Genomic DNA, 15,389 nt, shown 5'->3' on the forward strand with positions numbered 1-15,389 from the left:
TCCCATCAGCCACTGCCAGCATGGCTGATGGGAGTTGTAGTCCATAACATCTGGAGTGCCAAAGGTTCGCCACCAGGGCTCTATGGCATCCCGTCCCTGGCAACCCCAATCCCTTCCCATTTCTCCCCGCACTGCACATCTCAAACCAACAAGCCTGGGTTTCTCAGCATCCTCACCAAACTATAATCCCCAGCTGGTTGTGGTGGGTTTTCCGGGCTGCGTGGCCATGGTCTGGTGGCTCTTGTTCCTAACGTTTTGCCTGCATTTGTGGCTGGCATCTGCAGAGGTGTATCACAGAGAGAAGTCTATCACACACTGTGTCCAGGGAGAAGGGAATGTTTTAGTGGGGTATAAATTTTTCATGAACCAATCAGTAAGTGTTTGGGTGGAACTTGTTATGCAAAGGTAAGAACATAAGAACATAAGAACAAGCCAGCTGGATCAGACCAGAGTCCATCTAGTCCATCTAGTCCATCTAGAGTCCATCTAGTGGCCCACCAGGTGCCTTTGGGAGCTCACATGCAGGATGCAAAAGCAAGGGCCTTCTGTTGCTCCCGAGCACCTGGTCTGCTAAGGCATTTGCAATCTGAGATCAAGAAGGATCAAGATTGGTAGCCACAGATCGACTTCTCCTCCATAAATCTGTCCAAGCCCCTTTTAAAGATATCCAGGTGAGTGGCCATCACCACCTCCTGTGGCAGCATATTCCAAACACCAACCACACGTTGCGTGAAGAAGTGTTTCCTTTTATTAGTCCTAATTCTTCCCCCCAGCATTTTCAATGAATGCCCCCTGGTTCTAGTATTGTGAGAAAAAGAGAAAAATTTCTCTCTGTCAACATTTTCTACCCCATGCATAATTTTATAGACTTCAATCCTATCCCCCCTCAGACGTCTCCTCTCCAAACTAAAGAGTCCCAAACGCTGCAGCCTCTCCTCATAAGGAAGGTGCTCCAGTCCAGGTGTGGTTGATAGTATAGTATTGCAGGTGGGGTTTTTCAGTCCAGGGAGTGATTCACATTTGCAATCCCTGAAGCAGCAGTATACCCCACTAAAACATTCCCTTCTCACTGGACACAGTGTGTAACAGACTTCCCTCTGGGATACACCTCTGAAGATGCCAGCCACAGATGCAGTCGAAATGTTAGGAGCAAGATCCACCAGACCACGGCCACACAGCCCAGGAAACCCATCACAACCAGTGGAATCTGGCCGTAAAAGCCTTCGACAATATAATTCCCAGGATTCCTTGGGGGGAATCCAAAACAGTTAAAAGAGTGATACAACCCAACATCTATTTGAAGTACAGATTTACACACTCAGCCTCCGCCCAGGAGTCCTTTGTACCTGGCGACACAGAGCATCCCCATAATGCATAGAAATATTGGCCACTGAATGCTGTAGAACAGTGGCGGCAAACCTATGGCACGGGTGCCAGAGGTGGCACTCAGAGCCCTCTCTGTGGGCACACGCAAACACATCTAGGCTTGGCTGGCCCACTGGGCTCGATTATTAGCATTAAACCTAAGACCTAGTTTTGGGGAAGCAGTGTAGGTAACCCTGTTAAGCGCTGATAACCCCACGAACTTTCATGCAAAGAACTAAAGCGTGATCCTTTACCTGGGAGTAAGCTCTGTTGCTGGCAATGGGGCTTGCTTCTGCATAAACCCTCCTAGGGTTGTGATCCACCTGTTCGAAGAGTTGCACGGTTGCTTCAAAGCAAAGCCACTGACTACCACCAAGCTTACTCCCGAGTAACGCATGTCTCGGAGCCAACCATTTTTTCTAAACTAAAACTTCAGTATTCAGGTTAAATTGCCTTGTTGGCACTTTGCGATAAATAAGTGGGTTTTGGGTTGCAATTGGGGCACTCGGTCTCGAAAAGGTTCGCCATCACTGCTGTAGAAGGTAGGAAGACAAAGATCCCTAGATCAGAGTGGTTGGGTCCGTACGAATTAAGGCGAGCGGAAACACTGGAACAGGTCTTCTTTCATTGTCCGGTCTATGAAGCCCCTTCCGCACATGCAGAATAACGCACTTTCAATCCACTTTCAGAATTGTTTGCAAATGGATGTTGCTATTCCGCACAGTAAAATCCGGCTGCAGAGTGCATTGGAAATGGATTGGAAGTGCATTATTCTGCCTGTGCGGAAGGGGCCTGAGATTGAACTCCAGATAAGTCAGAATCCGAACAGGTCGCAAAGCTCTTGCCTGGGTCTCTACGAAAGTTTGCAAAACTCTGCACGTGCATGTGCAAAGTTCAACTCTATGTATCTGAACAGAAATGCCAAAGAGACATATAATACTGGCTCTGATGGGTTTCCCAGGCTGTGTGGCCGTGGTCTGGTGGATCTTGTTCGTAACGTTTTGCCTGCATCTGTGGCTGGCGTCTTCAGAGGTGAGAATGTTTAAACATTCCCTTCTCACTAGACACAGTCTGTAACAGACTTCCCTCTGGGATACACCTCTGAAGATGCCAGCCACAGATGCAGGCGAAACGTTAGGAACAAGATCCACCAGACCACGGCCACACAGCCCGGAAAACCCAGCACAACCAGTTGAATCTGGCCGTGAAAGCCTTCGACAAGACATATCATATTTTATAAGTTTGACGACCTTTCTTTTAGATGTCTTCTTTTATGCCAAGCTTGTATTATGACAATCTATATACAGAACAGAGTTCTTATTTAGAGTTTCAGCTGATTTGTGGGCCGGGGGGGGATTGCTGTGGGTGGGGTGAGGAGGCGGGAGAGCCTCTGTGGCCCGTCAAGGTGCCACCACTCCAGGAAGGGGTTGGAATGTCCTCCACCAATGGGGGAGCAGGACTAACTTTGTGAATCCTGCTTCCCCATTGGTGGAGAGTTCGTCACCAGGAGCAGCAGTGGCGTAGGAGGTTAAGAGCTCGTGTATCTAATCTGGAGGAACCGGGTTTGATTCCCAGCTCTGCTGCCTGAGCTGTGGAGGCTTATCTGGGGAATTCAGATTAGCCTGTACACTCCCACACACGCCAGCTGGGTGACCTTGGGCTAGTCACAGTTCTTTGGAGCTCTCTCAGCCCCACCCACCTCACAGGGTGTTTGTTGTGAGGGGGGAAGGGCAAGGAGTTTGTTAGCCCCTTTGAGTCTCCTGCAGGAGAGAAAGGGGGGATATAAATCCAAATTCTTCTTCTTCTTCTTCTTCTTCTTCTTCTTCTTCTTCTTCTTCTTCTTCTTCTTCTTCTTCTTCTTCTTCTTCTTCTTCTTCATCTTCTTCTTCTTCTTCATCATCATCATCATCATCATCATCATCATCATCATCATCATCATCATCATCATTACGGGTAAGATGGCAGCGGCTGTGGAGGGAATCCAGCCCGAAACAAAAGAACAGATGAGGCTGCCACAAACGTATCACCGAAAAACGGCAGGTCTCCGACAAGAGCCACCCTTATAAGGGAACCCACGGCTGAGATTGTCAGAAAGCAGGCGAGGCAGTGTGGAGCTGGCCTCATGGTGTAGCTGAGATGGGTGTGGCTGCCCCGAGTCTTTGATTTAAGACTGCCCTGGCAGAGAAGGGGCCAAGCATGAAAGGGAGGCGAGCAGTGAAATCCAAGCCAAACAGGATGGCAAGACTGCGGGCGCTGAGAGCTCAGAGACGCGCCAAGTACCCGGTGGGTAAACACAGGCATCGCCCCGTGGATGTCAGTCAGCGTCTCGGGTTCTTGTTTACCTGGCAGGCTGAAGCAACCCTCTCGGAATGAACACAGCTCTATTTGGTCTGCCCAGGCGGTGCCATCCGATCTCACAGAAAGACACGTTATGGTTTTGGGCATCTCTAAGCAGGTCTGCTCCACCCTTGAACATTTTGTGCCTGAGGGGATGAGGATTGGGAGCAAAAACCCCAGTTCAACTGAGAGGAGACGTCTGAGGGGGGATATGATAGAAGTCTATAGAATTACGCATGGGGTAGAAAAGGTTGACAGAGAGAACTTTTCTCTCTCTTTCTCACAATAATAGAACCAGGGGGCCTCCATTGAAAATGCTGGTGGGAAGAATTAGGACTAATAAAAGGAAACATTTCTTCACGCGATGCGTGATTGGTGTTTGGGATATGCTGCCACAGGAGGTGGTGATGGCCACTAACTTGGATAGCTTTAAAAGGGGCTTGGACAGATTTATGGAGGAGAAATCGATTTATGGCTACCAATCTTGATCCTCCTTGATCTCAGATTGCAAAGGCCTTAGCAGACCAGGTGCTCAGGAGCAGCAGCAGCAGCAGCAGCAGAAGGCCATTGCGTTCACATCCTGCAGGTGAGCTCCCAAAGGCTCGTTCTTATGTTCTTGTGTTCTTAAACTTCCCATCAAACCAAACTTTCTATGGGTTTCACTGACTGCAAAGGTATCACTGACTGCAAAGGTATATGCAGGTATCACAGCTCTTTGCAGAGGGGGATGCTGAGCAGGGGCGTACCACCCAGGAGGACACATGGGGTCATATGTCCCTGGGCTGTGGCCATTTAGTCACATGGGTGACCTTGGGCTAGTCCCAGTTCTTCGGCGCTCTCTCAGCCCCACTCACCTCACAGGGTGTTTGTTGTGGGGGGTGGGAGGAGAGAAAGGAGTCTGTAAGCCCCTTTGAGTCTCCTTACAGGAGAGAAAGGAGGGATATAAATTCAAACTCTTCTTCTTCTTCTTCTTCTTCTTCTTCTTCTTCTTCTTCTTCTTCTTCTTCTTCTTCTTCTTCTTCTTCTTCTTCTTCTTCTTCTTCTTCTTCTACTACTTCTTCCCTTAACCTCCTTCTGCTGTCCAGCACAGCGTTGCTTCAAATCCCCCCTGTGAACAGCTTCCTTCGGATGCCCTTCCCCATCACTTCGTGCCCCTTTCCTCAAGCTCACTCTTGACTCTGCATCCTCCCTTGAAAGTACCCCTCATCCTTCCACGCTTTTACAGTCCCCCCCCCCCGCCCCTCACCAATCCTCAGCCTGCTCCACAAATCAGGTGTGACTTTTAAAATCCCGGCCAAAACGACAACTTCCCCTGTAGTTAGCGAAGCCGGACTGCAAACTGCTTTGTTCCCTCGGCAACTGAACATTCTGTGCTGCCGTGGCAGCTCACCCAAACGTGGCCAGGGGCTTCACCACTCCTCCGTGCAATAAAAATAAGAGACTTGTTGAGTTCTCCCAAAGCATTCCATCCAGTAAATAACTCCGTAGAACAACATAGGGCAGAAAGAGCAGGAAGTCTTGGCTAAGCAGGGGGCCAAAATTTTTGTTCCATCCCCAAGGAAATACCGGGCAAGTTCCTTTTAATTTCAAAGCCTCTGGCAAGGTAGTGGAAGAAGAAGAAGAAGAAGAAGAAGAAGAAGAAGAAGAAGAAGAAGAAGAAGAAGAAGAAGAAGAAGAAGAAGAGGAGGAGGAGGAGGAGGAGGAGGAGGAGAAGGAGGAGGAGGAGGAGGAGTTTGGATTTATATCCCCCCTTTCTCTCCTGCAAGGAGACTCGAAGGGGCTTACAATCTCCTTGCCCTTCCCCCCTCACAACAAACACCCTGTGAGGTGGGTGGGGCTGAGAGAGCTCCGAGAAGCTGTGACTAGCCCAAGGTCACCCAGCTGGCGTGTGTGGGAGTGCACAGGCTAATCTGAATTCCCCCGATAAGCCTCCACAGCTCAGACGGCAGAGCTGGGAATCAAACCCGATTCCTCCAGATTAGATACACGAGCTCTTAACCTCCTACGCCACTGCTGCTCTCAGGTAGTGGCAACTTCACTTTTCTCTACATAATCATTAAGGCTAGGAACCTGGGAGCCAGCGTGGTGAAGTGGTTAAGAGCAGGTGAATTCAAATGTAGAGAACCGGGTTTGATTCCCCACTCCTCCACCTGAGTGGCAGAGGCTTATCTGGTGAACTGGATTTGTTTCCGTACTCCTACATTCCTGCTGAGTGACCTTGGGCTCGTCACAGTTCTCTCTGAACTCTCTCAGCCCCACTGACCTCACAAGGGGGAGAGAAAGGGAAAGGAGCTTGTAGGCCCCTTTGCGTCTCCTTACAGGAGAGAAAGGTGGGATATAAATCCAAACTCTTCTTCTTCTACCTGACGATTTGACAGTTGGAGCTGACATTCTCAGGAGTCTGCTCTGGATCCACACTGGAAAACTACCTGGTTGTGGATCTGTGGCCAAGCGTACACCAGCCGTCCATTATGCGGAGAAAGTCCAGGGAGTACATACTTCCAGTGGTGGGATTCAAATAATTTAACCACTGGCTGTTTACAAGCATCATTTTAACCACCGGTTCTGCCGAAGTGGCGCGAACCGGCTGAATCCCACCCGTGCATACTCCCCCCCCCCCAAATATCCAGGCTTGCAAAAGCCAGAGTTGCTCAACATGCAGATGGCTTCTGTTGCCCTTTTGCTTCTCACGACAGCGTCGAGCGCTTCTGGAAGTCTCCGATGGGCCCCAGCCTGGAAAAGGGGATGCCCCTGTCCAAAAGCTGATCCAGAACGGAAGCGAGCGCTCTTCCCCTTGACTTCCTGATTGTTCTTCCAACCCATGGCTTCCTCGAACTTCCACCCCACCGTTCTCCCATCGCACTCAAGGGGCCACTACCTGCAGTTCCCAAATGCTCTCCCGCCCAGACTCCCATCCTACTAAAACCACATACCTTTCGGAACGCACCTGAGACTCAGAACAGACAGCCAAACGGACGATGCTGATTTCCACTAGTAAGGTTGCTTGCCGCAGCCCTGAGCTTCTAAACCAGGATGAGGGCATCTGATACAGGATCCAACACGCTAACCCAGGGGTCTTCAAACTATGGCCCTCCAGATGTTCATGAACTACAATTCCCATCAGCCCCTGCCAGCATGGCCAAGTGGTACGGCTCATGGGAATTGTAGTCTATGAACATCTGGAGGGCCATAGTTTGAAGACTCCTGCGCTAACCCATCAGGAATGGAACTGATGCTCTAATGCACCGGTGTCAAACTCGCGGCCCTCCAGATGTTATGGACTACAGTTCCCATCATCCCCTGCCAGCAGGCAGGGGATGATGGGAGCTGTAGTCCATAACATCTGAAGGGCCACGAGTTTGACACCTGTGCACAGTAATGCTTCAACTACCAAATTCTGTTTCATTTTTTTTTAAAAGCCATACCTTCAGACTATGCAACCTTTCTATGGCATCTCCAATCCATGCCACCATCAGTGTCTCTCAAGCACGGCTCTAGAAGGTCCGGTTCTCCACCCTGTAGCATTCCCAAAGCTTTGACCTACACCCGTCAATGTCAGGCCTTTGCATTGCTAGTACACATCTCTGAAAACCCTTTCTTCTCCTCACTCTGGACTCGGAGACCCTCTCCCCACCCTTGCCCCAATAAAGCAAAAATCCTCTACACTAACACATAGACCAAGTCTATGCTCCACGCTTTCCTTTTGCATGCTCTCTGACCACGCTTCTCCATGGCTGGCTCTCCAGATGTGCTCTTTCCCCACTCGTCCTCTGCAGCAACCGCAGGGAGAAACTCGCGAAGGCGCAAGAGAAGCGAGGAGACTCACCCCCGGATTCCGGGTTGGTGTGCGACGGCAGGACGCCCAGCAGACAAGAGAACAGTAGCCGAAGAACCGACGGTTCGGAAAGAGGTCCGGAGCCCATGATGTTGCTTAGCAGGGGCTGGAGGTCCTGACCATCCCGTGGGCGCTGAGACAGCAGCAAGCGGAGGAGGCTGGGACTATAGACAGAGGCTGTCTGTTTTCAATTGAGGGTTCGGCTACTACTATATTTAATAAACTTGCTGCCGAGGGAGGGACGGACCGAGTTTCCCCACCAGTCACGAACCAGGCTGGGTTTAAAACAAGCATCTCTCAGATTACAAGTTAGTTCCCCTTCTTAAAGGGCAAGTGTCCCCCCCCTCTCTGCCCCAACCATTTCCCCTTCTAAAATACTTCATATAGTTCGCTCTTTCTCTCTCTCTCTCCTCGCCCCCCTGTCATAACTGTTTTGGGCCCTGGCCAGAGTTCTGGCAGGGAGCTCTGCTGCATATTTATTCCAGAGGGCTGGAACATGGAGAGATTTCTGGGGAGCAGGAGAAGCTGGCCTTTGGCGTAACTTTAGGAAGTAAGCGCCTTAAAAGAGGACTCCTTGGGAGTCAGAGACCCCGCAGTCTGAGCTCTTGGTCCAGTCCAGTCCAGTCCAGTCCATAGCCTTATAAATCATAGAATCATAGAGTTAGAAGAGACCCCAAGGGCCATCAAGTCCAACCCCCTGCCATGCAGGAACACACAATCAAAGTACTCCCGGCATACGTTCATCCAGCCTCTCTTTGAAAACCTCCAAAGAAGGAGACTCCACCACTCTCCGAGGCCGTGCATTCCACTGTCGAACAGCCCTGATGGCCTTTATTGGTATCACATAAATATTAGCAACACACAGATCCCAAAACCAAAGTTACATAGTTTAAAACTGGGTTGCAAAACTCCAAATACCGTATTATTAAAAAAGAACATAAGAACTAGCATGCTGGATCAGACCTGAGTCCATCTAGTCCAGCACTCTGCTACTCACAGTGGCCCACCAGGTGCCTTTGGGAGATCACAGGCAGGAGGTGAAAGCAATGGCCTTCTGCTGCTGCTGCTCCTGAGCACCGGGTCTGCTAAGGCATTTGCAATCTGAGATCAAGGAGGATCAAGATTGGTAGCCATAGATCGACTTCTCCTCCATAAGTCTGTCCAATCCCCTTATGAGAACATAAGAAAAGGGTCTGCTGGATCAGACCAGAGTCCCTCTAGTCCAGCACTCTGCTACTCACAGTGGCCCACCAGGTGCCTTTGGGAGCTCACCAGCAGGATGTGAAAGCAATGGCCTTCTGCTGCTGCTGCTGCTGCTCCCGAGCACCTGGTCTGCTAAGGCATTTGCAACCTCAGATCGAGGAGGATCGAGATTGGTAGCCATAGATCGACTTCTCCTCCATCAATCTGTCCAAGGCCTTTTTAAAGCTATCCAGGTTAGTGGCCATTATATGTTTCTCGCGGATCACGTCATAAAAAGGACAGTAAAAGAAAACGTGAATCACAATCTCAGCATCATTCGTCCTACAGGGACATAAGGAGGAGGAGGAGGAGTTTTGGATTTATATCCCACCTTTCTCTCCTGTAAGGGGACTCAAAGGGGCTGACAATCTCCTTGCCCTTCCCCCCTCACAACAAACACCCTGTGAGGTAGGTGGGGCTGAGAGAGCTCCGAGAAGCTGTGACTAGCCCAAGGTCACCCAGCTGGAGTGTGTGGGAGTGCACAGGCTAATCTGAATTCCCCAGATCAGCCTCCACAGCTCAGGCGGCAGAGCTGGGAACCAAACCTGGTTCCTCCAGATAAGATACGCGAGCTCTTAACCTCCTACGCCACTGCTGCTCCTTCTCTTCCTGAGGAACGTTCTGAAACCTTCCGTACAGTAACGCAGAAGGCGTAACATTAAAACTAGCTGACGAAACAGCTCTGCATTGGATAGGGCTCTGCAGGTAATAAGGATAATCAGCCGCTTGGCCATATTTAATCGGAATCCCCAAACCCGAGCGCTCTTAGTCGTCCTCTCGCTCTACTTGTCACAGGATGAAACCAGGACTTTGCAGAGAGCAGCAGTGGCGTAGGAGGTTAAAAGCTTGTGTATCTAATCGGGAGGAACCGGGTTTGATTCCCAGCTCTGCCGCCTGAGCTGTGGAGGCTTATCTGGAGAATTCAGATTAGCCTGTACACTCCCACACACGCCAGCTGGGTGGCCTTGGGCTAGTCACAGCTCTTCGGAGCTCTCTCAGCCCCACCTACCTCACAGGGTGTTTGTTGTGAGGGGGGGAAGGGCAAGGAGATTGTCAGCCCCTTTGAGTCTCCTACAGGACAGAAAGGGGGGATATAAATCCAAACTCCTCCTCCTCCTCCTCCTCCTCCTCCTCCTCCTCCTCCTCCTCCTCCTCCTCCTCTTCTTCTTCTTCTTCTTCTCCTTCTTCTTCTTCTTCTTCTTCTTCTTCTTCTTCTTCTTCTTCTTCTTCTTCTTCTTCTTCTTCTTCTTCTTCTTCTTCTTCTTCTTCTTCTTCTTCTTCTTCTTCTTCTTCTTCTTCTTCTTCTTCTTCTTCTTCTTCTTCTTCTTGTGGGCTGCATGATACATGCACTGAGAGTTTGGTTATGGAAATTCCGGCATCACTCCCTGTATTGGCAGCCAGAGTCCCTGGAATTATGGCTTCAGCAACATCTGGGACAGATAGACAGGTAGAGCTCCGGTAATGCCATGGCTACAAGCCGGGAAACTTGAGAACTGCTAGGCAAAAGAAAGGGTGCCACCTTTGGTATTTGTCTTGCTGATTTTTGTCGAGCATGCTTGTGTTGACAGAACGTTTCAAACCGGTCCACAAATACAACGCATCTCTGTGGAATGTAGTTGAGGTTGAATCTTTCAGGATCTATCGATGAAGACTGTGGAGCGTGGTAATCCAGGCGAGCCAGCAAACTGTGAGCGTGCACCCACAGGGTCGAGCGTGTTTGCGTTCACGGAATGTTCCAAACTGGCCTGCAAATACTCAGTCCGCTCTCGCGCTGCAACCTGGGAACTGTAGTTTGATCCGGGAAATTCTGAGCACGGCCACGTGCAAATCCTGTGGGATGCTGTCGTCCGCACAGGCGCAAAGGCCTATTTCCGTGGTGGCGAACCTTTGGCACTCCAGATGTTATGGACTACAATTCCCATCAGCCCCTTCCAACATGGCCAATTGGCCATGCTGGAAGGGGCTGATGGGAATTGTAGTCCATAACATCTGGAGTGCCAAAGGTTCGCCACCACTGCGCTATTTGGAATGTCGTTGACCTTGAATCTTTCAGGATCGATGAAAACTGTGGGGCATGAATAATCCAAGCTAGGTGGCAACCTGTAAGCATGTACCAACAGTGATCTACCACGAAGCCACGATCTTACCCCATACAGGGTACTGAAGGAACAACAGGTACTCAGAAAGCCAGCATGGGGTAGTGCAGGGGCCTGCCGCCTGCGGCTCTCCAGATGTTCATGGACTACAAATCCCATCAGCCCCTGCCAGCATGGCCAATTGGCTATGGGAGTTGTAGTCCATGAACATCTGGAGAGCTGCAGGTTGCAGACCTCTGGTGTAGTGGTTAAGAGTAGATAGATTCTCATCTCGAGAACCGGGTTTGATTCCCCACTCTTCCACATGAACTCTTAGCAGGATTTGTTTCTTTGCTCCTCCCCATGAAGCCTGCTGGGCGACCTTGGGCCAATCCCAGTTCTCTCAGAACTCTCTCAGCCCGCCCACCTCACAAGATGTCTGTCGTGGGGAGAGGAGTACCCCGAGGCAGGCAATTTTCAAATCGGCTGTGGATGAAAAACCCAATCGTCTCTAAAAAAAATCCATCCCAGCTCTCGTTATTTGGATACAGTCGTTGACGGCTTAGGGGGGGCTCTGGCTACCTTTTGTGTACACAGTTTCAAGACATCAGACCACCTTGAAGAAAGAGGCTGTTATGCTTGCTTCGACGGCCTCCGTGCGCGCAGCACGAGGTCGTATTGTAAAATATCCGCTATTGCAGCTGAGCCTTTCCCAGAAGTCACCCAAACCGGATTCTCATTGAACCTTCTTTTCCTTTTGGCCAACCCCACCGAACTGGTGTATTCTACAGCCCCACAACTTATTTGCTCCGCTTCTTGTTTGAAAGGAATCCTTCACTCGGGGGGCAACGTTGACCCCCCTGTTTGCGGCTGGCGTTTGCAACGCCTCCTAGTTTAGCAGCCCCAGCTAATTTAATTCATGAGTCCCTTATTTTTGCTTCCAAGTCATTAACAAAGACGTGAGATAAATCTGGTGCACGCCTGGTTCTCGTAGACTTTTATGACTATGTCCCAGCAGTGCAGTAAAATTCATTACTTAATTCCATTAGGGCATCGTTTTATCCAGACTTGCTGATTGGGACGGAATCAGTTTCACAAAGTATTCTCTTCCTGGCTTTTCCGGCTTCTTATTTACAGCGTTGCCAGTGACGGTTCTGTTTTCATAGAATCATAGGCCCCTTCCGCACACGCAAAATAATCCGTTTTCAAACCACTTTCACAACTGTTTGCAAGTGGATTTTGCTATTCCGCACAGCTTCAAAGAGCACTGAAAGCCGTTTGAAAGTGCATTATTCTGCATGTGCGGAATGAGCCATAGAGTTGGAAGAGACCCCCAAGGGCCATCGAGTCCAACCCCCTGCCGTTGCCCGTGAGTTTGCTTTTCGCCTTTTGTTGTCGTGGTTCTTAATAAAGAACCGGCATCAGAATTTAACATTTGAATGATTGGAATGAGAATAGAAGGTCAATCAAAAGGACAGAGGTCAGTTAAAGCAAGAATAGTATGGTGCAAGGATCAATTTGGGCATGGACAGTCTTGTGCAACAGTTAGAGTACTGGGGTAGGAGCTGGGTGACTCAGGTTCAAATCTCCGCTGAGCCATGAAGTTCATTGGGTGACTTAGGCTAGGGTTCGCAACACTGCTTAAATAGACTCCAGTTAACACTCTAGTTCAGTGATGGCGAACCTTTTGGAGACTGAGTGCCGGGGGCGGAGTGAGGGGAAACTATATCTGGGGCATGCGTGCGGCCTGTGCCCCTGCCACGCCCCCACCCTGCCCTGGAATGCCCACGGAATGTCCTAAAACACCCCCGTCCCCGGAATATCCTCACCACACCCCTGTAGGGGCGCGTGCCCGGTGCGTTGCGCACCCCTAGCCCCCTTGGCGTTATGCCACTGCCGAGTGGCCAACTTGGGCGACAGCTCACATGCCCACAAAGAGGGCTCTGAGTGCCACCTCTGGCACCCGTGCCATAGGTTCGCCACCACTGCTCTAGTTGGCTCGTCTCTTTACCATAGAGACTCAAGGAAACTCCTAGAGTGCTAGTGTGTGGAAGCCATTTTTTCCTTCGACCCCTCAATCCCTCGTGGGCCTGGAGACAAGTAATTCTCTGACCGAGTGGATAAGTGGGAATCTGGTTGCTCAGCCTAACCTATTTAGAGGTTAGTCGTGCTAGTCTGCAGTAGAAGACCTAGTTTTGAGTGCCGCAGCATCTAGGAGACCAATAAGATTTTCAAGGTAGGCGCTTTCCAGACTCAAAGCTTCCTTCGCCGGATACTTGACAAGCTTGTTGTGAGTACAAAAAGTGCAGAAGGTCTAAGCTGCCCAAAGGAAGGGTGGGATAAATTATAAGGGAGAGTCGGATGTAATCACAGTTCTCTCAGAACGCTTTCAGCCCCACCTACCTTACCAGGTGTCTGTTGCGGGGAGAGGAATGGAAGAAGTTTTGTAAGCTGCCTTGAGACGGGGTATAAAGGCGGGGTATAAATTCAAACTCCTCCTCCTCTTCCGCCTCCTCCTCCTCCTCCTCCTCCTCCTCCTCCTCCTCCTTCTTCTTCTTCTTCTTCTTCTTCTTCTTCTTCTTCTTCTTCTTCTTCTTCTTCTTCTTCTTCTTCTTCTTCTTCTTCTTCTTCTTCTTCTTCTTCTTCTTCTTCTTCTTCTCCTCCTCCTCCTCCTCCTCCTCCTCCTCCTCCTCCTCCTCCTCCTCCTCCTCCTCCTCCTCCTCCTCCTCCTCCTCCTTCTTCGTTGTCATCGTCGTCGCTGTCTTTGGCTGCGTTTGGACATATTTCAGATTTGAGGGATTCCTTGGCAAGGTGACTAGCAGGAAGAGAGATCAAGGCCTGCAGGGTGTGTGTGTGAATAAGCCTTATCCTTTTGGGCAAAGGGTGGTACCATGCCACCGGTGCTACCACCCAGAGAGAAAGCAGACCTCAGATTTGGCTCCTTGGTAGCTACCCCTACAGTCGGACCTCTACCATCCTGCCTCAGTCTATCTCATCTCTCTTTCTTGAATACCTCTGTCATTCCAACCATTGAAATAGCTTTGGGAGGGACAAAGGCTTAAATAGCTCCAAATAACATGTGATGCCGCGCTAGCTGCAGCTCTTTGCCGGAGGGTAGCGGTTAAAAATAAAAACCTAGCCGTGGAAACTTCTGCTGTAAGCAGAAGAGATTCTGAAACCTTTTTTCCTCTGGGGTTTCCTCCCCCCTGCCCACACCTCCAAAGGGACTCCATCTCTCTCCAGTCTGGAGAAATGTATGAATTCCGGCGAATTGGTGTGAATAGTCTGGAGGTGTTTTTCAGCCGAACGGTCGGCCTCTGAAGGGCTCCTTCCCTGCGGGCCTTCCATTTTAGCCCGCAGCCTCGATGACTGTGTTTTGGGTTTTAAAAAATGGCAATGTAGAACAACAAGACAACATTACGCACGGCGTGTGCTGCCCAGCCCTAAATCTGTTGAGAACTGATCGCCTGAAAACAACTCTTGGCCTGGCAGGTGGTTTCTCCTCCTGCCTTGGATCTGAACACATGACTCTGTGTTGCTGGGCAAGCTGAGCACGGCTTCATCTTCCAGAAGGAAAGGTGCAAGTGAATGTGCCGGGGTTGGAGAAACCGCAATGCACCCCCACGTGACCCCCTTCTGAACAGGGAGCCAGAGCAGGTCTGTTCAGGGCTTTCCGCACTGACAGAGTTGTACTGGTTTCTATCTAGGTTCACCTCAGTGTATCTGCACTGCAACTGAGCTCAGCATTGTTTTGTCTCAGTTCCCCCCCTCAGAACTGCGACATCCCTGTCACAGTTATGAACTGCACCTTTCTGCTGGAACAAGGTCGATACCGCTTCGAAGCTTCGAAGTGCGGATGCATCGAAACGACACCTCATCCGTTCAACCAATCAGGAGCCGCTTTTGTGGCATGCGCAGAACGGGAGAGTCGTGGCGGGCATGTAACTGTAAACTGTAAAAACTGTAAAAAAAAAACCCAAACGCTCCTGTTTCCCATGGTAACACAAGCTCCAATCATGCTCGAGGAGCGAAACAGGCACCAAGATGATCCCGCCCACTTAGCTCGGTTCCAGGGGGCCAAATAAGTTGCTGTGCGGACAGCTTGGAATCGCCCCCCACTGAAAGGAACTGAGTCGACCTTAGCTCCCTTCTGTAGTGCAGAAAGCCCCTTCATCTTGTCCCCTCCTTCAAGCCCTTTTGACACCTGGGGCGTGCCCATTTGCCTTCCTCTACCCTGCAGCCTTTTGGGGCTGAGTCCCAGCTGATGAGGGACCAGTAGTGTGCCTCCCGAGTGATTTCTGCCTTATTACTCTCCTTCCCTAGCTCAGTATGGAGCTTCCTCAGAGCTGATTGACAGATAACCGGCTGTCCAAGAGCCAACTGTCATTACGTGCCTGACTGTTGAGCCAGGGTGCCAACTTTGGGTTAGGAAATTCCTTGAGATTTTAGGGGTGGAGGATTTGAGGAGGTTCCTCCTCAAACAGGCAGGATTTCAGGAGGTTCCTCAGCGGGGCATAATACCACAGAGTCCGTCG

Source organism: Sphaerodactylus townsendi, linkage group LG17 (genome assembly GCF_021028975.2).
Source record: "Sphaerodactylus townsendi isolate TG3544 linkage group LG17, MPM_Stown_v2.3, whole genome shotgun sequence".
Taxonomy (NCBI): domain Eukaryota; kingdom Metazoa; phylum Chordata; class Lepidosauria; order Squamata; family Sphaerodactylidae; genus Sphaerodactylus; species Sphaerodactylus townsendi.